The sequence below is a fragment of the Heterodontus francisci genome, chromosome 34 (assembly GCF_036365525.1).
Source record: "Heterodontus francisci isolate sHetFra1 chromosome 34, sHetFra1.hap1, whole genome shotgun sequence".
NCBI classification, from domain to species: domain Eukaryota; kingdom Metazoa; phylum Chordata; class Chondrichthyes; order Heterodontiformes; family Heterodontidae; genus Heterodontus; species Heterodontus francisci.
In genome coordinates, this window is record NC_090404.1 from 17,355,728 (window position 1) to 17,380,972 (window position 25,245).

The following is a 25,245-nucleotide window of genomic DNA, read 5'->3' on the forward strand; positions in this document are numbered from 1 at the left end:
CTTGGGGAGTGGAATATTTTTTTATCATTTCTGTGCACCGAGTATCTACATCAATACTCCCAAAACCGGTACAGTACGGGGTTAGATACAAAGTAAAGCTCCCTCTACGCTGTCCCATCAAAAACTCACAGGACAGGTGCAGCATGGGGTTGACTGCTGCCTAATTCGGACTTCTGAGTGTTGAGTGCATCATCGAGGTGCAGCTGACAGTGCTGCAGTCAGTTGCAGGAGTTATTGCTGGAGAGAGTGAGCTGCAACATTTTGAACAAATTTTGCTACAGAGGAGGAAAAGACTTTTCAATCATAAGGCTGTGTTTCGAGATGGGTGTCGAGCACCAGACTTGAATTTGATTTGGACTGTTGGGAGAGGCCAGAAGAACAAGAGGTGGGGGCTGTACAATTCTGCAGGGAGCTGTGCAGTTGCACTAAACATAGAAGGAAACTCCCTCCCCACCCCAATTACCCAGCCTGGGTCAGCTGAAGATGCCTGGCTAAGAAGAAAGCAGAAGACAGATAGTGCCTGGGGAGCTTTCGGCTGACCCAGGTGAAGACCCCTCCCCCAACCGGAAGACCAGAAGAGTTTGTGAAGGACTGCTTGATTGAACTGCTGTCTGTCTTACCACCTCGGTGAAGCAAGTCATCACTCCCAACCTCCCTTTTCCTCCTCAGCATACCCTCTGCCTCTCCCCTAATTTATTACTTATTATTGATGTATATATTTACTTATGCTTGCTTTATTTCAAATCTGTAGCCGGTGCTGGGGGAAAGCTGGCGACCGGGGAGATACCCCTCTCATGGTGCAGAGCGATCATCGTCCTGTTGCCGAATAGGGGCGATCTCCTCCTGCTTAAGAACTGGCATCCGGTCTCCCTCCTCAGTACAGATTATAAGATCTTTGCACGGGCCATGTCTACCTGCCTGGGATCTGTGCGGGCCCACATGATCCACCCTGACCAATCCTAAACAGTCCCGGGCCGGTCCATCCAGGACAACATCCACCTGGTTCGGGACCTGATCCATCTTTCCCAGAGGACTGTTCTGTCAGTCGCCTTTCTCTCCCTTGATCAGGAGAAGGCGTTGGACAGGGTGGATCACGAATATCTTTTCGGGACTCTGCGCGCATTCGGACTTGGGCCGCATTTTGTGGCCTGGGTCTGACTTTTATACGCCGCCGCAGAGTGTCTGGTCAAAGTTAACAGGTCCTTGACGGCGCCCCTTTGCTTTGAGAGAGGGGTGCGTCAGGGATGCCCTGTGTCCGGCCAGTTGTATACTGTCTGCATGGAGCCATTCCTGTGCCTGTTTCACGGGAGGTTGATGGGTTTGGCTCTGCGCAGACTGGCCATGCGGGTCGTCCTCTCGACTTACGCCGATGACGTGCTCCTTGCAGTCACAGATCCCATTAACTTGCAGAGAATGTGTGACTGCCAGCAGACCTTTACTGCTGCGTCCTCCGCAAGGATGAATTGGGAGAAATGATCCGGACTCCTGGTGGGTCAGTGGTGGGGGGACTCCATACCGGAGGAGTTAACACCTTTTGCGTGGAGCACCACGCACCTCCTGAATCTGGCAGTCCACCTTAGCCCCGCTGAGGAAGCCTGGCCAGCAAACTGGCAGGAGTTGGAGGCGAAAGTCACCACTCAGCTGGGGCGCTGGACAGGACTGCTCCGAGTTCTTTCCTACAGGGGCCAAGCGCAGGTATTAAACCGACAGGTGGCTTCGATGCTGTGGTACCGGTTGGTCACTTTGGCCCCGTCCCCTGCACTTGACACCAAGATCCAGAAGAAGCTCATCGATTTCTTCTGGGGCAAGAGGAAACACTGGGTCTCTGCCGCGGTCCTGAGTCACCCGATTGAGGAGGGCGGTCAGCCGCTGGTGTTGTCTGCACCCAGGCTGCGACTCTCTGCCTTCGGACCCTGCAGAGATACCTGTACGTCGAGCGTCCTCCCAGATAGTGTGCGCTGGCGATGTGTTTTTTCCGCCGGGGCACTGCCTTCAAGACGACACGCAGCTCCCGGCGGAGTACGTTAGCCGCGCCTCTCTGAGGGAGTTGCCTGTCTTTTACTGGGGTCTATTCAGAGTCTGGAGCATGGTCGCCTCCAGTCAGGGCGCTTCCCCGCTAGCAGGAGAGAGAGCCTCAGCTGTCCGGGCGGCTGGCTCCAGGGACGGACTGACGGGCGGAGGAGTAGCCGAAGCCCCCGGGACGCCCCTCCCTGCGGGTGACGAGGGGGCTTGGGAGCGAGCTGACACCCGCTCGGCCAGAAATGCTCATCGGACCCAGGCCCCGAAACCCTCCTCGGGAACAGGTCCCGCAGAATCCAAGCTCCCTCTCGGAAATGACCTCCGTGCCAATCCAAATGGCGCGGAGGGGTTTCCTGTATGGGCTGCTCATGCACACTTGCCACTTCCTCATCCTCGTCTGTCGACCAGACAAGCTCTTCTAATTCAGGGGCTTTTTTGTTGCTTTTGATTTTGTCTGATGGGATGGGTTGGGGGAGGGGTGCAGGTGGTGGGGCGGGGCTGTGGTGGGATGGGGCGTGGTGGTGGGGGAGCCCAGGGTCTTTTTCATAGATTTTGTAAGAAAAGGCAGAAATAGAAAGATTATGAGCAATATCAGGAAAACCCTATATGCCAAATGGAACATATTAATTTCATCAGTTGGAAACTTTTAATGGAAAAAAAAACTACAAGTAACTTTCAAAAAACTAGCAGCCAGGATGGCCACTGCCATTTACATCTGAAATACCAGGTGATTGAACTGGAGCCAAAAAGTCTAACAAGAAGCCCAACCAGAACAATGCTTTGGCTAACTGATAGATTAGCCAGATCACCCTCATTAGCAGGACATTCCAAACCATCTCGAGGCATTCATAAATGGAGACAAGCAGTAACAGAGTGTGCAACAGCAGAATGCTGCGTGCCTCCCTTTCCCTCCCTCTCCCTCTCCCTCTCCCCAGAGAACATCAAGTGAAAACCGTCTGTGGCTGGGGGACCCTCCAAGCCTGCAGACCGCTACAGCCAGCAACAAGGGGAAGAAAGCCAACTGCAATTCTGCCTTCAAGCAACCCTGAGCAAAGCAGGCCAACCACAAAGTGCACTTTGACCAACCACGCACTTCAAGAACAGAGCTTCAGGTGAGGACTACTGGATCACCCACTTTACAGACTTCATTTAAGTTCCATTTATTCTGGACTTTCATCCAACCACCAATTCTATTTACCCTCCTGAAATCTACTTGTGTGTGTGTGTGTGTGTGTGTGTGTGTGATTCTCGTGTGAACGTGTAGCATATTTTTAGTAGTTTTTTAATCGGGGTTAGAGTGTTAAGTATAATAAAATTAACTTTTTCTTGTTTAAACTCAAGAAAACCTGTCCGATTGGTTCCTTCATGATTCATGATCACAGTAAAGGAAAAAGGTAAAACACTCACAGAGGTGGTAAGCGCAACCACTGTTTAAAAAGAATAAACCCTGTTGCGGTCAAATAAGAGAAAGGGGCGAGAGGGGAGCCTGAGACCCCCTCCTCACCTGGCTGTAACAGCAAAGAGAGAGGGGTTGGAACAGAGCAAGGTGTGCACACATAAAAAAGAAGACTGAGCTGAGAGAGAGGAGGAAGGGTATGGAATCATAGTGACAGCAGGGAAGTAGGCCATTCAGCCCATCAGATCGATGCAAACTCTTTGGTCAAGCTATCCAATTAATCCCACTCCCCTGTCCTTTCCCCGTAGCCCTGTGAATTTTTTTTAATCTTCCAGCATTTCTCCAATTCCCTTACAGAAAGTTACTGTTGACTCTGCTTCCACCGCCGTTTCAGGCAGCGTGTTCCAACTCGTGTTAAAAACAAATGTTTCCTCGTGGCACCTCTGGTTCTTTTGCCAATCACCTTAAATCTGTGTCGTCTTGCCACCGACCCTTCTAGAATTGGAGACAGTTTCTCCTTATTTAGTCTAGCTCCTGTTCCTATGCAACAGGCTCGAGGAGCTGAATGGCCTCCTCCTTTTCCTGTGTAACAGGCCAGAGGGGTTGAATGGCCTCCTCCTTTTCCTGTGTAACAGGCCAGAGGGGTTGAATGGCCTCCTCCTGTTCCGGTGTAACAGGCCCGAGGGGCTGAATGGCCTCCTCCCGTTCCTGTGTAACAGGCCCGAGGGGCTGAATGGCCTCCTCCTGTTCCGGTGTAACAGGCCCGAGGGGCTGAATGGACTCCTTCAATTCCTCAACTGTTGAAAATCCTCGAACTCCCCTCCCTTCACCACTCAGGCTGTAGCTGTTCAAGAAGGTGGCTCACCACCACCTTCTCAAAGGACAACCAGGGATGGGCAATAAATGCAGGCCTTGGCAGCAATGCCCGGGTCCCGCAAACAAATGTAAAAGAACAGAGTGGCGGTTCACTGGCCAGTGGTGGCTGATACAGACACAGTGAGATACACACACACACACACACCCTGGTAACACATGTAGAAGTGTATGGTGGGCAGCTTAACAGGCAATGGCAGGCGAACTCCCTGTGGTTTTCCACCTAAATGGAAGAGAACAATTCTCTCCAACTTAATTTGTTTAAATTAACTTTTAGCTTTTGCCTGTTAAGTGAGTGTCTGTTAGAAGGAGGAAAACGTAATCGAGGTTTGCTTTAATTTGGATGAATGTGCGTTTTGGCAATGTCGGGTTAGTCAGATTGAATTAAAAGTTGTATTAGACAGAGTTGTTTCGCCAATTCAACGTCTGGCTTCCTCCTGTCCCAGTCCAATTGGTCTCTCAGCTGGGTGGCGGAACACAATATCAGTGTCCCTCCCAGGATGCATCCTCCAAGGCTGCGTCTGCAGAAGCAATGTGGTCCAAGAGATAGTATCGCTGGTAAGAGAGCCTTTGTTCATTCATCTGCCCGTAACTGTGTCCGGTTGAATTATATGATTAAATAGTTTCGTCAAGGTTCTTTTATTATTCATTCATGGGATGTGGGCATCGCTGGCTAGGCCAGCATTGTATTGCCCATCCCTAACTGCCCTTGAGAAACTGAGTGGCTTGCTAGGCCATTTCAGAAGGCAGTTAAGCGTCAACCACATTGCTGTGGGTCTGTAGTCGCATGTAGGCCAGACCAGGTAAGGACGGCAGATTTCCTTCCCTGAAGGACATTAGTGAACCAGATGGGTTTTTACAACATCGACAATGGTCACCATTACACTAGCTTTTTAATGCCAGATTTTTATTAATTGAATTCAAATTTCACCATCTGCCGTGGTGGGATTCGAACCCGTGTCCCCACAGCATTAGCCTGGGCCTCTGTATTACTACTTCACTGACATTACCACTAAGCTACTGCCTCCCCAAAAAGTGAAGCTGGAACAAAGTTATTCTTGTTAAAACTGCAGGTATTGATAAGGGAGTGCAGATAACTGAATGAGGTAATGTTTTGGGTCATGGGGATTGGGATAATGGGTATTAAAGAGAGCGCATTAGGAGAGATACCGCAAAAAATTTCGAGTAGGCCTGATCAACAACAAATTGCATTTATATAGCGCCTTTGACATAGGTGCTTCACAAGAGTGCGTATCAAACACAATTTGACTCTGAACCGTGTAAGGAGATGTTAGGTCAGGTGACCAAAAGCTCGGTCCGCGTGCGGGAAGGGATTCACTCAGTCGCCCAACCTGGGGAAACTCCAGAGGGTTCACACTGGGGAAGAGGCCGTTCACCTGCTCCGCGTGCGGGAGGAGATTCTTAAAGGAGGAGAGAGAGAGGCGGAGAGGTTTAGGGAGGGAATTCCAGAGCTTGGGGCCCAGGCAGCTGAAGGCACGGCCGTCCAATGGTGGAGCCATTAAAATCGGGGGATGCTCAAGAGGCGGGAATTAGAGAAGCTCAGAGATCTCGGAGGGTTGTGGGGGCTGGAGGAGGTTACAGAGATAGGGAGGGGTTAGGCTGTGGAGGAATTTGAACACAAGCAAGAGGATCCCGACTTGAAAGCCTCGAGCTCTGGAACTGTAGCGCGTTTCGAGTTCTCTGTTGATCCCATTAACCTGTCGTCCTAAATGCAACTCTCAAGCACAGGTTCAAGTGTAGATAAGCGGGAGCCGACTTGTTAAAATGGGACTCTCACGCCTGGTTTCCCCCCACCAAACTCACCCCCCCCCACCCCCCATCTCCATGCCTGGGTCAGGAGTTTGTTACTGAAGAGGATTTGTGATCTGCACGAGTTGTGATTTGCTGCATCTCTGCCCCACCCCACCTTCGCCCCCCCCCCCCCATGGGGCTGCGCAGAGGAGGATAAATGAGGAAGAACGTTTATATTGTTAAAAGCTGGCCCTCCGAGCTTTCAGTGCCACTATAAGAGGTGGGATGGCGGAGGTGTGAGGATGGAGGGATAGACTGGAGGCAGGGGATGGGTCAGTCGGGGAGCATTGGCACAGGGTGGTGGGGAATGAGTGCCTTAGTGCGGCTGTGGATGTGGAGCAGGTAGGCTGAACGGGCGAATCCCACCCTTCTCTACAGGGCCCGAGGGAGATACTGTAGCCCCGACAAGTCATCAACCAGCTTATCTTAGAGACATCAGCACTCGTTATACTTAAAATGAAGCTGACACACATCCAGAATATTCATGACCTGGAGTTTAACAACAGCAGAAACAACTGCCTGGATAGGCCACAATTCAGCCCTGCATGTGACTGAACAGCAGTCACTGGTGAACCCGCCAAGTAAACGGGCCGACAATTTGAAACTCTTCCCGGAGTGAGAGCAACTGAATGGTCTCTCTTTGGCATGGACGCACTGGTGTGTCAGCAGGTAGGATGAATGAGTGAACCCCTTCCCACACACAGAGCAGGTGAACGGCCTCTCCCCCAGTGTGAACTCGCTGGCGTCTCAGCAGGGGTGGAGGAACAGCAGAATCCCTTCCCGTGCACAGGGCAGTTGAATGGTCTCTCCCCCAGTGTTGAATTTCTGGTCGGGATGGCTGATTGAATACCTCCTTACAATTCATCTGTCAAATGAGTCAACACCGAATTCAGGACGGTTATTCAGAACAGTCCTCTGTGAATTATACAGAACCTCTCAAACAGCTCATAACTTTTCATGCCACTGGTCAGATGAGTTCTCCCACCTCCCCATGCTCTCATTGTTGCTAAAAACCAAATTAGAGGCAAAGAATCGTAACAGCACAGAAGGAGTCTATTTGGCCTATCAAACCCATGCCAGCAGAGCAATCCAGTCAGTCCCATTCCTCCACACTATCCCCGTAGACCTGCAAACTTATTTCCATCAAGTTAGGTGGTGATCACTGAAAAGCTGCATAAAACTTTAGCCGATCGATCAGACTGCAAGGTGGCAACTGCCCTGGCATGGGCGGTTCATGCAAAGAATTCATGCCAGATGGTTGGAGGGTACAGTCCCTATCAAGTAGTCTATGGACGAAACTGCAAAATGACTTCTGTGCTGTGCGATAGTCCTCCTGCTCCAGAAGGTACCACAATTAGTTCCATCTCTGTCTGCACAATTGAATGCTTTACATGCAGGGAGACCAGCTATCATCAAGGCTGAGGTCTCCGAAAAAATCTGGGGACCTCTGAGACATTGAGTAAGAGCATTCGAGACAGAACTTGATTCAGGAGATTTGGTGCATTATAAAAGAGAGGGTTGTCGGGAATGAAAAGCCCTTGGTCAGGTAACAGGCCGTGATGGTAAGATCTTACTTATCAAACACGGCAAACAAACTGTTAAGGATCATTCCTCATGGTTAAACAGAATTAACTACATAGGCACAAACTAAAATGGTGGTGCTGGGTTAGGAGGTGAATGTTTGTAATGTGTAACTTTGTAAACTAACACAAAGTATGTAAAGACTGTCTCCTGTTGCTGGCTTCACCAGGAGGCTATCTAAAATACAGCAAACATTCCCACTCCCTGATCGCTCTCCCGGTGCTGAGTGACACTGGGGTGACAGTCACACAGTCCCTGACCCCTCTCCCAGTGCTGACTGACACTGGGGTTACAGTCACACAGTCCCTGATCCCTCTCCCGGTGCTCATTGACATTGGGGTGACAGTCACATGGTCCCTGACCCCTCTCCCGGTGCTGGCTGACACTGGGATTACAGTCACACGGTCCCTGACCCCTCTCCCAGTGCTCATTGACAATGGGGTTACAGTCACACAGTTCCTGATCCCTCTCCCGGTGCTGACTGACACTGGGGTTACAGTCACATGGTCCCTGATCCCTCTCCCGATGCTGACTGACACTGGGGTAACAGTCACACGGTCCCTGACCCCTCTCCCGGTGCTGACTGACACTGGGGTTACAGTCACACGGTTCCTGATCCCTCTCCCGGTGCTCATTGACACTGGCGTTACAGTCACACAGTTCCTGACCCTTCTCCCGATGCTCACTGACACTGGGGTTACAGTCACACAGTTCCTGACCCCTCTCCCAATGCTGACTGACACTGGGGTTACAGTCACATGGTCCCTGATCCCTCTCCCGGTGCTGACTGACACTGGGTTTACAGTCACACGGTCCCTGACCCCTCTCCCGATGCTGACTGACACTGGGGTTACAGTCACATGGTCCCTGATCCCTCTCCCGGTGCTGACTGACACTGGGGTGACAGTCACACGGTCCCTGATCCCTCTCCCGGTGCTGACTGACACTGAGGTTACAGTCACATGGTCCCCGATCCCTCTCCCGGTGCTGACTGACACTGGGGTTACAGTCACACAGTCCCTGATCCCTCTCCCGGTGCTCATTGACATTGGGGTTACAGTCACACAGTTCCTGATCCCTCTCCCGGTGCTGACTGACACTGGGGTTACAGTCACATGGTCCCTGATCCCTCTCCCGATGCTGACTGACACTGGGGTAACGGTCACACGGTCCCTGACCCCTCTCCCGGTGCTGACTGACACTGGGGTTACAGTCACACGGTTCCTGATCCCTCTCCCGGTGCTCATTGACACTGGCGTTACAGTCACACAGTTCCTGACCCTTCTCCCGATGCTCACTGACACTGGGGTTACAGTCACACAGTTCCTGACCCCTCTCCCAATGCTGACTGACACTGGGGCTACAGTCACATGGTCCCTGATCCCTCTCCCGGTGCTGACTGACACTGGGGTTACAGTCACATGGTCCCTGATCCCTCTCCCAGTGCTGACTGACGCTGCGGTTACAGTCACACAGTCCCTGATCACTCCCCCGATGCTGACTGACACTGGGGTTACAGTCACACGGTCCCTGACCCCTCTCCCGATGCTGACTGACACTGGGGTTACAGTCACATGGTCCCTGACCCCTCTCCCGGTGCTGACTGACACTGGGGTTACAGTCATACAGTTCCTGATCCCTCTCCCGATGCTCATTGACACTGGGGTTACAGTCACACAGTTCATGACCCCTCTCCCGATGCTGACTGACACTGGGGTTACAGTCACATGGTCCCTGACCCCTCTCCCGGTGCTGACTGACACTGGGGTTACAGTCACATGGTCCCTGACCCCCTCTCCCGATGCTGACTGACACTGGGGTTACAGTCACACGGTCCCTGACCCCTCCCCCGGTGCTCATTGACACTGGGGTTACAGTCACACAGTTCCTGACCCCTCTCCCGATGCTCATTGACACTGGGGTTACAGTCACACAGTTCCTGACCCCTCTCCCAATGCTGACTGACACTGGGGTTACAGTCACATGGTCCCTGACCCCTCTCCCGGTGCTGACTGACACTGGGGTTACAGTCACACAGTTCCTGATCCCTCTCCCGATGCTCATTGACACTGGGGTTACAGTCACACAGTTCCTGACCCCTCTCCCGATGCTGACTGACACTGGGGTTACAGTCACATGGTCCCTGACCCCTCTCCCGGTGCTGACTGACACTGGGGTTACAGTCACATGGTCCCTGACCCCCTCTCCCGATGCTGACTGACACTGGGGTTACAGTCACACGGTCCCTGACCCCTCTGCCGGTGCTCATTGACACTGGGGTTACAGTCACACAGTTCCTGACCCCTCTCCCAATGCTGACTGACACTGGATTTACAGTCACATGGTCGCTGACCCGTTCTCCCGGTGCTCATTGACATTGGGGTTACAGTCACACGGTCCCTGACCCCTCTCCCAGTGCTCATTGACCACATGGGGTTACAGTCACACAGTCCCTGACCCATCTCCTGGTGCTGACTGACACTGGGGTTACAGTCACACAGTCCATGGCCGCTCTTCCGGTGCTGACTGACACTGGAGTTACAGTCACACAGTCCATGACCCCTCTCCCGGTGCTGACTGACACTGGGGTTACAGTCACACAGCCCCTGATCCCTCTCCCGGTGCTCATTGACACTGGGGTTACAGTCACAGAGTCCATGACCCCTCTCCCGGTGCTCATTGACACTGGGGTTACAGTCACATGGTCCCTGACCCCTCACCCGGTGATGACTGACACTGGGGTTACAGTCACACACTCCCTAATCCCTCTCCCAGTGCTGACTGACACTGGGGTTACAGTCACACAGTCCCTGATCCCTCTCCCGGTGCTCATTGACACTGGGGTTACAGTCACACAGTCCCTGATCCCTCTCCCAGTGCTGACTGACGCTGGGGTTACAGTCACACAGTCCCTGATCCCTCTCCCAGTGCTGACTGACACTGGGGCTACAGTCACACAGTCCCTGATCCCTCTCCCGGTGTTGAGTGACACTGAGGTTACAGTCACACAGTCCCTGGTCCCTCTCCCGGTGCTGACTGACACTGGGGTTACAGTCATACAGTCCCTGACCCCTCTCCCAGTGCTGACTGACGCTGGGGTTACAGTCACACAGTCCCTGATCCCTCTCCCAGTGCTGACTGACACTGGGGCTACAGTCACACAGTCCCTGATCCCTCTCCCGGTGTTGAGTGACACTGAGGTTACAGTCACACAGTCCCTGGTCCCTCTCCCGGTGCTGACTGACACTGGGGTTACAGTCACACACTCCCTAATCCCTCTCCCAGTGCTGACTGACGCTGGGGTTACAGTCACACAGTCCCTGATCCCTCTCCCAGTGCTGACTGACACTGGGGCTACAGTCACACAGTCCCTGATCCCTCTCCCGGTGTTGAGTGACACTGAGGTTACAGTCACACAGTCCCTGGTCCCTCTCCCAGTGCTGACTGACGCTGGGGTTACAGTCACACAGTCCCTGATCCCTCTCCCAGTGCTGACTGACACTGGGGCTACAGTCACACAGTCCCTGATCCCTCTCCCGGTGTTGAGTGACACTGAGGTTACAGTCACACAGTCCCTGGTCCCTCTCCCGGTGCTGACTGACACTGGGGTTACAGTCACACACTCCCTAATCCCTCTCCCAGTGCTGACTGACGCTGGGGTTACAGTCACACAGTCCCTGATCCCTCTCCCAGTGCTGACTGACACTGGGGCTACAGTCACACAGTCCCTGATCCCTCTCCCGGTGTTGAGTGACACTGAGGTTACAGTCACACAGTCCCTGGTCCCTCTCCCGGTGCTGACTGACACTGGGGTTACAGTCATACAGTCCCTGACCCCTCTCCCAGTGCTGACTGAAGCTGGGGTTACAGTCACACAGTCCCTGATCCCTCTCCCAGTGCTGACTGACACTGGGGCTACAGTCACACAGTCCCTGATCCCTCTCCCGGTGTTGAGTGACACTGAGGTTACAGTCACACAGTCCCTGGTCCCTCTCCCGGTGCTGACTGACACTGGGGTTACAGTCACACACTCCCTAATCCCTCTCCCAGTGCTGACTGACACTGGGGTTACAGTCACACAGTCCCTGATCCCTCTCCCGGTGCTCATTGACACTGGGGTTACAGTCACACAGTCCCTGATTCCTCTCCCAGTGCTGACTGACGCTGGGGTTACAGTCACACAGTCCCTGATCCCTCTCCCAGTGCTGACTGACACTGGGGCTACAGTCACACAGTCCCTGATCCCTCTCCCGGTGTTGAGTGACACTGAGGTTACAGTCACACAGTCCATGACCCCTCTCCCGGTGCTGACTGACACTGGGGTTACAGTCACACAGTCCCTGATCCCTCTCCCAGTGCTGACTGACGCTGGGGTTACAGTCACACAGTCCCTGATCCCTCTCCCAGTGTTGAGTGACACTGAGGTTACAGTCACACAGTCCCTGGTCCCTCTCCCGGTGCTGACTGACACTGGGGTTACAGTCACACAGTCCCTGATCCCTCTTCCGGTGTTCACTGACACTGGGGTTACAGTCACACAGTCCCTGATCCCTCTCCCAGTGCTGACTGACACTGGGGTTATAGTCACACAGTCCCTGATCCCTCTCCCGGTGCTGACTGACACTGGGGTTACAGTCACACAGTCCCTGATCCCACTCTCGGTGTTCATTGACACTGGGGTTACAGTCACACAGTCCCTGATCCCTCTCCCGGTGCTCATTGACACTGGGGTTACAGTCACACAGTCCATGACCGCTCTCCCGGTGCTCATTGACACTGGGGTTACAGTCACACACTCCCTAATCCCTCTCCCGGTGCTGACTGACACTGGGGTTACAGTCACACACTCCCTAATCCCTCTCCCGGTGCTGACTGACACTGGGGTTACAGTAACACACTCCTTAACCCCTCTCCCGGTGCTCATTGACACTGGGGTTACAGTCACACACTCCCTAACCCCTCTTCCGGTGCTCACTGACACTGGGGTTACAGTCACACAGTCCCTGACCCCTCTCCCGGTGCTGACTGACATTGGGGTTTATAGTCACACAGTCCCTGACCCCTCTCCCGGTGTTCACTGACACTGGGGTTACAGTCACACAGTCCCTGACCCCTCTCCCGGTGTTCACTGACACTGGGGTTACAGTCACACAGTCCCTGATCCCTCTCCCGGTGTTCACTGACACTGGGGTTACAGTCACACAGTCCCTGACCCCTCTCCTGGTGCTCATTGACACTGGGGTTACAGTCACACACTCCCTAACCCCTCTTCCGGTGCTCACTGACACTGGGGTTACAGTCACACAGTCCCTGACCCCTCTCCCGGTGTTCACTGACACTGGGGTTACAGTCAAACACCCCTGATCCCTCTCCCGGTGCTGACCAACACTGGGGTTACAGTCACACACTCCTTAACCCCCCTTCCGGTGCTCATTGACTCTGGGGTTACAGTCACACAGTCCATGACCGCTCTCCCGGTGCTCATTAACACTGGGGTTACAGTCACACACTCCCTGATCACTCTCCTGTGACAATATTGAAAATGCTGGGTCCCTTTAATTAGACAGGTCTCATTTCAGTGTTAACAGAGAGCAGGTGCTGCTCATGATAGTTTTGCATTTAAGGGCTGGGTTTCGGCCAGTTGGGGTGTTGCCTCTGGACAGAGAGTTAGTTCTAAAGGAAAGAGTGGCAACTAATGTTTGGACTGAACTATGAATTGACAATAAAACAGTTGTGGATCCGAGATTGTCGTTGGCTTCCTCATTTTGGTGACTGAACAGCTGCCTGTTTAACATGGTAGCAGAGGATTAACTTTGATCTCTTCAGGTGGGAATATAAAGAAGAAACGCAGTTTCTTTCTCTAACCAAAGCACGGCTTCTGGTAGCTTTTGGAGTGAAATGGCTGAGCCACGCAGCAGGCTCTCGATCTATGATTACCCACCGATCTTTTCAGAATTGGAACCATACGAACAATGGAAGAACGGGGTGGAAATGTGGACTTGGGTCACTTCCCTAACCAACAGGAAGCAAGGTATGGCCTTGGCTTTATCTTTACCAAGAAAAAGTAAGATTAGCAATAAAATATTTTTGGATCTGAACACTACTGACTTGGATACTGAAGAGGCATTGCCAATTCTAATAAAATTTATGAACAAGACTTACAAGAGATGATTTGTTGGAAGCCTATGAGGCATGGTCCACCCTTTGATAAATTTGCGAAGACGGACAATCAGTCCATGGAAGAATATATCATGGAATTTCTCAGGTTATATAACAGACTCAAAAATTCAGTCTAGAAATTCCTGAGTCTGTGCTTGTGTTCAAATTGTTAGATTGTGCACAAATTTCTCATGGATCGACTTCTGGTTTTGACGGGGGGTCGATTTCATGGTAAAGATTCTCTCGTTTTTGAGCAAACGACTGCTGCTCGAAAGAAATTTTGGGGGAAATGTCGTTTCCAGCTGCCTTCATGTCACAAATTGGAAATTCTGCGGCGATAGAGAATGGAGGACTCCACGATTACTGGCTCTCAAAATCCACGGGGGGCCCAGTCGCGGGTGCTTGCACAAAGAGTTGCTGAAAGACCTTTTTTGAGGTGGGTCGCACTTTTGATAGATTTATGGATCAAAACAGAAGGCAAGGTTGGGATGATAGCCGAGGGCGAATGAATCCCAGAGATGCGCGGGGAGTGGTTAATAAGTGTTTTCGGTAGGAGTCTAAGTATCACTATGCAAGGAATTGTCCTCGAACCAGGAATCCAGTATTTGAAGTAACTCGTGAGACGGACGGTTCTGATGATGAATATGATAATGATGAACGACATGACAATATCATATTGGTGACTGAAAACTTGAGTCGGGCCATGAGAATTTTGGTTGCCGATTCATTCAATTGTGAGATATTTAGATAACGGCTGTACCCCAACTCTGTGTGGAGTCGATTGGCTGAACTGTTACTTGGAATCTCTCTTGACAAGGCAGATGGAAGTAAAGTTGGTTAATATGAAAGCGCTACTTGCTTTTAGGTTTGGAGACGATAATGCGTTAATGTCTTCAAAGAGAGTGGTCCTCCCGTGTGAAAGATTCAGGAGATGCGTCTGGGACGAGGAAAAGATCGCGTCCAGTGGACAGGACCTCTCTTAGACACTTTGACAGGGGTAGTCCAGAGAGGCCGCAGCCTGCCGAGGCGCAGGTGTAGCCTGGATAGTGGAGAACTTTCGCGGGATAAAGTCAGAAGCAGAAGCCCCCGTGATCGTGAAGTGTTTGTAGCCGCTAAGAGGTTAGAAGATGGGGCGATGAGAGGCAAAACTGAGAGTTGGAAAGAGTTTGGGGTATATTCAGAGGTTGTGGAATAGGGGCCAAACTGCTCAATCTCACCGATGGATCTGTACAGGAAGAAGTCCTGCCAGATGGGACCTATAAGGCCAAGGCTTGGTTGGTGGCCAGAGGTTTTGAGGAGTGCTTGGGGGATAAAGATATCCAGACAGACTCTCCCACAGCGGGAAAGATGAATTTTGAGAGCCTTTTTGGCCATTTTAGCAACCTGTTCTTGGAGGTGCAAGTCCATAGATATCAAAGCGGCTTCCCTTCAGGGTGACCTGCTTCAGAGGAAAGTGTTCCTCCAGCCTCTGAAGGAAGCATCAGAATTAGAAGGGAAGCTCCGGAAGTTGAATAAATGTGTTTCCCGGGTATATATTTTTTTTTTTCGGTGAGGGCAGTTCTGTTACGGTTCGGGTGTTCACAACTGAAGGCAGACCCTGCAATGTTTTATCGGCACTATAATGGAAAACTTTCGGGTATCTTTATGATTCATGTAGATGATTTTTTTTTTAGTGGGGTAATACTAATGAGTTTGAAAAGAATGTTATTCATTGAATTATGGAGGAATTTAAAATTGGCCGACCAGCTTCTTGGGCCTTTTTAAGTATGCGGGCTTGGAGATAAAACTGGGTGAGTCAAATGGAGTTTTACATCAACATTCTTAATTGGAAAATGTCACTCCCATCACAATTGGTGGCACCACATTGGGACAGAAAGATACAGCTGCGTCCAAGGATGAAATGGAACAGTTGAGCAGTCTTGTCGGACGGCTCAATTGGTGAGCCTCACAGATGAGACCAGATGCAAGTTTTGATGCACTAGAACTTTAGTCTTGTGATGAAACATCCTAAGGTTGAAGACATTCTGAGGGCGAACAAAACATTAAAAATTAAAAATAGCGAAGTGTATGCTGAAGTTCTCTGCTTTGGGTGATCCTAAAAATATGAAATTAATCGTTTTTCGTGACGCCTCGCATGCAGACTGGTGATGGATTTTCCAGTGCAGGAGTGTTTGTGATATTCCTAGTGGAAGAAAATGGGGACAAGTTGCCCATTGGCATGGGCGGCCGAGAATTAAGAGTGGTGAAGAGCACGTAAGCTGCTGAAACTCTTGCACTCGTGGATGCTGTTGATATGGTGTTGTATTTGTCCAAGATCTCGGAAGAAATCTTATATAAAAGAGAGACTGAAAAGACAATACCAATTGAATGTTACAAAGTTAATCGATCTCTGTGGGATAATGTACATTCGCCAAAAAGCGCAAATGATAAAAGGCTGAGGATAGACATGGCCAGTTTGAGGCAAATGTTGGCAAGGAAAGTAATCTCTAAGCTAAGATGGGTAAATACTAGTCATCAACTATCCGACTGTTTCACTAAGAGGAATGCCTCTGCTGAAAGGTTGTTGACAATTCCAGAAGGAGGATATCTCACTATGTAACATTTGTGAATCTGAATTTTTCTAATATACTTGTCTGTAAATATTTTTTTTTCTCTCAAAAGGGAATGCGACTATTGAAAATGCTGGGTCCCTTTAATTAAACCGGTTTCATTTCAGTGTTAATAGAGAGCAGGTGATGCTCATTATAGTTTTGCATTTAAGGGCTGGGTTCTTGGCCAGTTGGGAAGTTGTCTGTTTAACATCCCAGTGCTGACTGACACACTGGGATGACAGTCACACGGTCCCAGACCCCTCTCCCAGTACTGACACTGGGGGTACAGTCACAGACCCTGACCCCCTTCTTGACCTTTTGACATGGGTGAACAGACCATCCTTCTCCAACAATTGTCCTTTGTCACCCAGCTGGGTGGGACTGCTCTCACCTGGTTCCATGTTTATCTATCTAATCGTAGCTAGAGAATCACTAGCAATGGCTTCTCTTGCTGCTCCGGCACTGTTACCTCTGGTGTTTCCCACCCCACAAGGATCTATCCTTGGCCCCCCCCCCCTCCTATTTCTCGTCCTACATGCTGTCCCTCGGAGACATCATCCATAAACGCGTTTAGTTTTTTGCATGTTCATTGATGACACCCAGCTAGCTCTACCTCACCAGTGCGTATCTCAACCTCTCCACTGTTGCTAAATTATCACACTGCTTGTCTGATATCCAGTGGTGGACCAGCAGGAAAGTTCCCCCAATTAAACATCGGGAAGACTGAAGCCATCGCGTTTGGTCCCCACTGCAAACTCCGTTCCCTAGCTACCGACTCCCACCCTCTCCCTGGCAACGGTGAGGCTGAACCAGACTGTTCGCATCCCAGGTGATATTTAACCCCGAGATGAGCTTCCGACCACATATCCACACCATCGCTAAGGCTACCTATTTCCACCTCTGTAATATTGCCCGACTCCACCCGTTGTCTCAGCTCATCTGCTACTGAAACCCTCAGACTTGACTATTCCAACGCACTCCAGGCTGGCATTCCTTCCCACATTCTGCTCTTCGTAAACTAGAGCTCATCCAAAGCTCTGCTGCCCCGTGTCCTAATTCGCACCGAGTCCCATTCCCCTATCACCCCCTGTGCCTGCTGACCTACACTGGCTCCCAGTTATGCAACATCTTGATATTTTTAAAATTCTCATCCTCATTTTCAAATCCCTCCATGGTTTCACTCCCTCCCTAACCTTCTCCAGCCCCTCAGATCTCTGCACTCCTCTAAATTTGGCCTCTTGTGCATCCCTGATTTTAATGGCTCCACCATTGGCAGCTGTGCCTTCAGCTGCCTGGCCCCTAAGCTCTGCAATTCCCTCCTACACCTCTCTCTCTTCCTTTTAAGATGCTCTTTTGGCCACCTGCCCTGTTGTCCCCTTCAGTGGCTCGGTGTCAAGATTTTCATTGTTGCAGTGCCCAGGGGCGTTTTATTTGTTACGTTTCAAGGTGAACCCTGTTTTTCTCTCTCCACAGATGCTGCCAGAGCTGCTGAGTGTTTCCAGCATTTTCTGCTTCTATGCAGAGGTACAGGTTGTGGTGGTTGTTGTGCCAGTCTCCTCTCCAGGCCTGTCCCTGTTCACTGCAGGAGTGGGCATGTGCTGCCACCTTTGGCTCAGGGGCTGGTTGGGCAGGAGGTGACTGGGCATGCGTGAAAATGGTCGCAGCACGTCACAATGGGGGGGCCAATAGAGACCCCGCCCCCACCCTCAGGGGCCCCGCCCATTTTAGAGGATGCCCCTCTCACTCCTGACTGAGAAGGTGAGACGGAGATAAATAAGAGAAATTATGAAGCACAGACACAGCGCGAGGCCTTCTGCGTACCGGGAACCCACCCACCTTCGGTTACAGACTTTACGACATGGTTTTTTTTAGTTTCAAATTTTTCCTAATCGCTCGTTTGAACCCATTCTGTTTTTTTTTTCAAACTGAATTTAATAGACTTGCAGTTCGGGGCCCCGGGCTCTCGGCCAAACTTCACCGAGGCCGCCAGTTCTTGTAACTGGAGAGAGTGAATTGCGTAACGCACCTCCAGTCAACAGGAGAGAGACGCTGGAGGACCGAGCGGGTGGTGGTCATCCAGCCAATGGGAGGAGAGAAGGGAGGCTGGAGGACTGAACAGAGGGTAGACCTCCAACCAATGGGAGGAGAGAAGAGCGGCTGGCGGGCTGAGCATGCAGTCGTCTGAAGCCAATGGGAGGAGAGAAGGGGAGGCTGGAGGGCTGAGCATGCAGTCGTCTGAAGCCAATGGAAGGAGAGAGAAAGGGCTGGAGGACCAAGCGGGTTGTAGTCCTCCAGCCAATGGGAGGAGCTCGAAGGGCTGGAGGCCGGAGCACCAATGGGGATAGGAAAGGGCAGGCTGTGGGAAGCAGATGTGCGGGGCCCAATAAGGGAGACTTTGTTCCCTTTTTCTGTTGATAGCCAAGCAATGTGTATGTTTTTGAAGGGTTGTGAGGCAACTCACGTTCTGCATTTAAGAAAACGGATTTCTTTCGCACTTTCTGGAATGAACTGTTAAGCAATGTATTTGCTTTTTTTTTACAGATTTTTATGAATAAAGTATATTTTTGGAGAAAAAATAATAAATAGAGGACAGGATTTCATCGGAAATAGGAGCAGGAGTAGGCCTTTCTCCAGCTTGCTCTGACATTCAACTAGGTCATAGCTGATCTAATCAACGCCATTTTCCCCTCGGTCTTGAACATACGCAATGACTGAGCCTCCACAGTCCCCGGAGGTAGAGCATCCCAAAGATTCACCACCCTCTGAGTGAAGAAACTCCTCTTTATCTCAGTCCTAAATGGCCTGCCCCTTATTCTGAGATTGACACAATCAATAGAGAGAAGGTTTATTTCGGTGCACTGCAGAAACGTGGAAGATTCTTGGACTGAAAGAAATTAAGAAAACCAGTGTTTTGGAAACCACAAAATAAAATGGGGTTTCAGTCTCAAAAATGGGAGGGAGAGGGAGTCAGTGTTTTGTGTTCGAGGACAGACATAGGGCGTCACCCTCTTTAAGTTACATAGAACAGAACTGCATCGAAATTATAGCACTGAAACACTGCCCACACCGGTGTTTATGCTCTTCACGAGCTTCCTCCCTCCCTTCTTCATCTACCCTATCCTTCTAGTCCCTTCTCCCTCCTATGTTCATCAACCTTCCCCTCAATACATCTATACTATTCACCTCTACCACACCCCTGTGGTAGCAGGTTCCACACTCTCCACACCCTGGGTAAAGGAACAGGGTTTCTGTTTTCAGGTCAGGACCCTGACTACTGGAGCATTTCTGGGCCCTGACCCTGCAGCCACGAGTCTATTTTTAAATGCTAAATAAGTAAATTGGGCTGAGAGCAAGTCCGTTGCCCATCTAGAGACACCAGAAGCGCTATGGAGGCAGGAATGGGGAATTGAACGCAATTTTTAAGGCGGGTGGCAGCCGTCACTGGGCATGCCGTTGCCTGTACAAATGAGTTACCAGGGATCGCAGAGGACCAGTGCAGGTATGGGACTGCGTCCTCTTGCAGCCCCTCGCTGTGCTCTTCTGGCCTCCTGCTGTCCAGGAGGTTGCATCTGCCGCAGCTCATCCTGCCTCCTCTGTCCAATGTCAGAGCAGCCTGTTCCCATCTGACCTCCCTCAGCTGGGCCTCGAACGTTCACCCGTGATGCCAGTGAGCTCGCGTCCCTTTCTGCTTTCCTGCCACTCTCCACCGTGTCATTAAACTCTTTCAGCATAGCTCATGCTGCAGCGGAGTGTTAGAATCTCAGCGAGATCATTAATGTGAAAAATACGAGTTGTGAACCCCTCCTCCCCTGACAAATTTTAAGAATTACACAAGATTTCACGTTTCAAGACTTTTATCACAACTGAACTGAAATAAATCCCCAATTAACCCGTAGTACTTTGTAAGTCGCTGATACACCAAATTATAAAGAATGGTATTTTCTTTACTTACTAAAACACTTGACAACCTCACACCACACTTATACATTTACACAGTCCTTTTTGATGGCAAAATCCTTTTGTGGTTCAAAGTCCCAAACTTCTCCTAGTTGCAATGGGTTGGACCTCCCAGACCTTTTCAAAAACCAATGTCCTCTTCGCTCACTTCTCCATGTGCTTCCGACCTGGATGTCTGTGAATCAGGCATTTCTTGGTGATCCTGCGTGTCTTCTACTTCTCCACAAGCTTCAACTTTCAAAACAAATTTGAGTTTTTGCAGTCTCTTACTGTAACCAGCTTCTGAGAGCAGGTGCTCCCCCTTTCTCGAGCTGCCACTGCTGGTTATCATTCTTTCGTACAGCCTGTCTTCAAGCCTCAACCTCTGGTTTCCTCTCTTACAGCCCATTTGCCTTCAGAAAGTCTGTTAAATTTATCTGGAGTCAGGACAATAGCTTATTGTACTTTTCCAATATACAGAGTCCAGAAGTCTGGTTTCACAGAGGCACTTGAGTCTTCCATTGTTCCCAGGTGTTAACAGTTGCCTGGCATATTTGCATCTTCCAAATTACTGACTCCTTGTGTTACGACCTGAAGGTCTGGGAGGGTGAAACCCATTGTTCTTCAGGCGTTAGCCCACCAGTCTCTGTTTTCCAAAAGAAACTCTTTGATCTGTGCGCTCTGTCCTGGTAACCATGACTTCTGTCCTCACCTTTTTACAGAGGTGAGGTCACCTGACCTTCCAGACTCCATCTTAACCTTTTTTTCCAAAAAAATCACAATTTTTTAAAACCTAAATCATATTACAAGGTCCAGCGTTCAGAGCACTTGAGACTCATGTGAAGCAGCTACGCTTTATTTGAGGTCTATGAATTAATTTGATCAGCCCTTCCCATAGCCCTCCTGGCCCTCCCACACTGTTCACGTCTTCGTAACCCTGTCGTACTCCCCCTTCCCCCAGCCCCCACAGCGTCTTTCCCGTTCCCAGCCTTTAGAAATTGCAGTTTAATGAGCTCAACAGGCACTTAATTGGAGGCGTGCGCCCGACCAGCCTCCCTCTCTGCCAGCGACACTTTGAAAATAGCATCGCGTTCCGGAGGCAGTGGGACCCAGTGCGGACCTCCGAGAATGCGATATTCCAGTCGCGCTCAAAGCCTCTCCCGCACTCTGCGGGGTTGGAAAATCCGGCCTGGTGTCTCTTGCTTATCTGTGGGTAATGATATTTAAATCATAAACTGCCTTTTCTGTGTGTCTGTTAAATTTAAATACTTGATCCTTCAAAGGAGAATGTTTCCTGTTAAAATGAATAGTGAGGGTCACTGGTCTGTAGTATCTTGGGCCTGCAGACTGTAGTCGAGTCTGTAACGGGTCCATTCCGTACTCCAGTAAATACATTTGAATTTATAGCACAGGGGGTCATTTGGTCTGTGCTGGTGTTTAAACTCCAAGCAAACGCCTACTCGTCCTACTTCAACTCACCCCGATCAACATAGCCTTTTGTTCCTTTTCCCTTCATGTATCTGCCTCACTCTCAGACATGGTATTTGCACTCAGGCAATTACAAGAAAAGTGTTGAGCAAAAGAAAGGTCTGTACATCACTTTTGTAGACCTCACCAAGGCATTCGACACTGTGAGCAGAGATGGACTTTGAAAAACTTGGACGCCAGTCCAGGTTCCTGGCCATGGTCAAGCAGTTTCATGAAAATCAGTACAGACAAGTCAAGCAAAACAGCGACCTCTCGAGTCCCTGCCGTATCTCCAATGGTGTGAATCAGGGATGTGCGCTGGCCCCGACCCTATTCACCATCTTTTTCAGCATGATGCTGCAGCAGCAATGGAAGACCTTGAGGAGGAAGTTTACGTATGCTTCTAGACTGAGGGAGGCCTTTTCAACCTCAGGCGTCTTCAGGCTCACACAAAGACACAAGAATATTCACCCGTGAACTTCTTTTCACTGAAGACTGTGCTCAGTCAGTCAGGCCTGCAATGTATAACAACACATTTTTCCGAGGAGGCACAACTCTCAAAATCAGTTTAAAGAAAACTGAAGTCCTGCATCAGCCTGCACCCCAAGAAGAATATAGACCATCAAGCGTTGTCATCAAGGGAACCGAGCTGAATGCCATCAAGGAATTTACTTACTTGAAGAGGGTCATCTCGCTTGATGACACCATAGACAAGGAAGTGGACAATAGGCTCTCAAAAGCAAACAGTATGTTCGGCAGACTTTACAAATGTGTGTGGAGCAACAACAGCCTCAGAGCACAGACCAACCTCAAAGTATACAAAGCTGTAGTCCTCACCACCCTTCTGTATTGCACCGAGTCATGGGTCCTATACTGCCGTCGGTACACCTTCTAAAGTGCTTACATCAGTGCTGCCTCCACAGCATCCTCAAGATCCGCTGGTAGGACCGCATCTCAAATATTGACGCCCTGGAAACAGCCAACATCACCAGCATTGAGGCCATCCTCCTGCAAAGCCAACTGTGTTGGGCGGGTCACGTTGCCCGGATGGACGACAGTCGCCTGCCCAAGATCATGTTGTATGGAGAGCTGACCATGGGTAAAAGGAACAGAGGGGCCCCATGCAAACGTTTCAAGGACTCCCTGAAGAAGTCCCTCTCTGTGTGTCACATCGACCATCGCCAGTGGGACGTACAGGCCATAGATCGTGATGCCTGGAGATGCTACATCAGGAGGGCTACAGACACCTTTGAGACTGAGTGAAGAACCATGATTGGGGGGGGGGGGGGTGGAAGGATAGATCCAATTGGCCCCAGCAGCGACTACATCTTCACTTGTCCTGCTGTGGGAGAATCTGCCAGTCACGGATAGGCCTGATGAGCCACCAGCGGGCCTGCAACCGATTGAGTAAAACCTTCTCCACCTTCGTCCGCGAAGAAATGTCAAGAGATCCGCCTTACTCTCTCGGTGGGGTTTTCCCGACCCTGTGGCGGGGAGGGGGTGGGAAAATAGCGGGCAGCTGCTTCCAGACGGCTCCCCAATGCAGTTTCCCAGCCGCAGGGCCAGACGCTGATCGGCCGCCTGCCTCCATTCGCGGACAGGCCGCCAGCTCCGTGGAGGTGGCCGTCGGGGGGGGGGAATCTGAGCCCCAAAGAGGGGGCCCCGCCGACGTGGCCCCTCTTTAACTTTTTTTTTAATAGTTGCCTCTCCCAGGGCAACAGGTTGAAGAGCCTTCTCAATCCCCATCCTGCCTCAGCAGCGCCCAGCTCTCCTTGGTGGGGCTCTGAGCGGGCCGGCAGCATTTACATCCCACCCGCTGGCCTTAATGGGATGGCAAGCCCAGAGGCAGCCAATTTAGCAGGTCGCCTCTGGTACAGATATTTAAGTCTGATCACAACTCACTGTTAAGAAAACAACTTCCTTATGTCACCTCTGGTTCTTTTGCCAATTACCTTGAATCTATGTCCTCTGGTTACTGACTCTTCTGCCACTGGAAAAATGTTTCTCTTCAGTTAGTCTATCAAAGCCCATCTCCACAGACCCCTGGAGGTAACAGGACAAGTATATAAGGTGGTTAACAAGGCATACAGGATACTTTCTCTTCATTAGCCGAGGCTTAGAATACAAGAGTATGCTGGAACTGTGTAAAACGCTAGTTAAGCTACAGCTAGAGTACTGTGTACAGTTCCGGTCACCACATTACAGGAAGGATGTGGTCACTTTCGAGGGTACGGAGGAGATTTACAGGATGTTGCCAGAAATGGAGAATTTTAGATCTGAGGGAAGATTGGATAGGCTGGGTGTGCTTTCTTCAGAAAGGGGTGGTTAAGGGGATATTTAATTGAGGTGTATAAAATAGAGTGGATAGGAAAAACCCATTTCCTGTAGCAGAAGTGTCAATAACCAGGGGACATAGATTTCAAGTAATTGTCAGAAGGATCAGAGGGGAGCTGAGGAGGTTTTTTTTCCACCCATGGAGTAGTAGGGGCTGGAACTCCCTGCCTGAAAGGGTGGTTGAGGCAGAAACCCTGATTGCATTTAAAAAGACACTTGGTTATGCACTTGAGGTGCTGTAACCTACAGAGCTATGGACCAAGAGCTGGAAAGTGGGATTCAGCTGGATGCTTCTTTTTCGATCAGTACCGACACCATGGGCAGAATGGCCCCTTCTGTGCTGTAAATGTTGTGTTTTCAAAACCCTTTCTGGAGCTATTTAAAACACTAGTTAGGCCACAACTTGACTGTGCAGTTCTGGTGACCTCATTACAGAAACAATGTAATTGCACAAGAGAGGGCACAGAGGAGATTTGTGAGGATGCTGCTGGGACTAGAAAATTGCAGCTATGAGGAAAGATTGGATAGGCTGGGGTAGTTTTTCTTGGAACAGAGGAAGCTAAGAGGAGATTTGATTGAGGGGTACAAGGTTGTGAGGGGCCTGGATAGAGTGGATGTGAAGGGCCTATTTATCTTAGCAGAGAGGTCAGTGACTAGGGGGGAATAGATTGAAAGTAATTGGTGGAAGGATTAGAGGGGAAATGAAGAAAAGGTTTTTCACTCAGAGGTTGGGTGTCTGGAACTCACTGCCTGAAAGGGTAGTAGAGACAGAAACCCTCAACTCATTTAAAAGGTGTTTTGGATATGCACCTGAAGCCCTGCAACCTTCAGGGATACAGAGCAAGTGCTGGAAAATGGGATTAGGCTGGCTGGCTGGGCCAGCACAGACACAGTGGGCTGACTGGCCTCCTTCTGTGCCATACATTTTTCTACATTTTCTAAATATCTGAAGGGGAGGAATGTGCGGGGATATAGGGAAGAGGGCGGGGCGTGGCAGTAAGTGACTTGCTCCTTGCGAGGGCCAGCATGGACACGAAGGGTCAAATGGCCACCTTCTGCACTGTAATGATTCTAAAA

General features: G+C 50.5%; 1 protein-coding gene across 9 annotated transcripts in view; it reads right to left on the reverse strand.

Annotated features, from left to right (window-relative positions):
• The window catches only part of LOC137349122 (zinc finger protein 132-like), a 109,348-nt gene that overhangs the window by 48,739 nt on the left and 35,364 nt on the right, over positions 1-25,245 (reverse strand). For 4 of the 9 annotated variants that reach the window (XR_010969243.1, XR_010969241.1, XR_010969244.1 and 1 more), the window contains one exon: positions 23,787-23,877. The exons of the other annotated variants lie outside the window; for them this stretch is intronic. The gene's annotated coding sequence lies outside the window, so the exon portion shown is untranslated. The remainder of the gene's footprint in view (positions 1-23,786; positions 23,878-25,245) is intronic. 9 annotated transcript variants of the gene reach the window in all.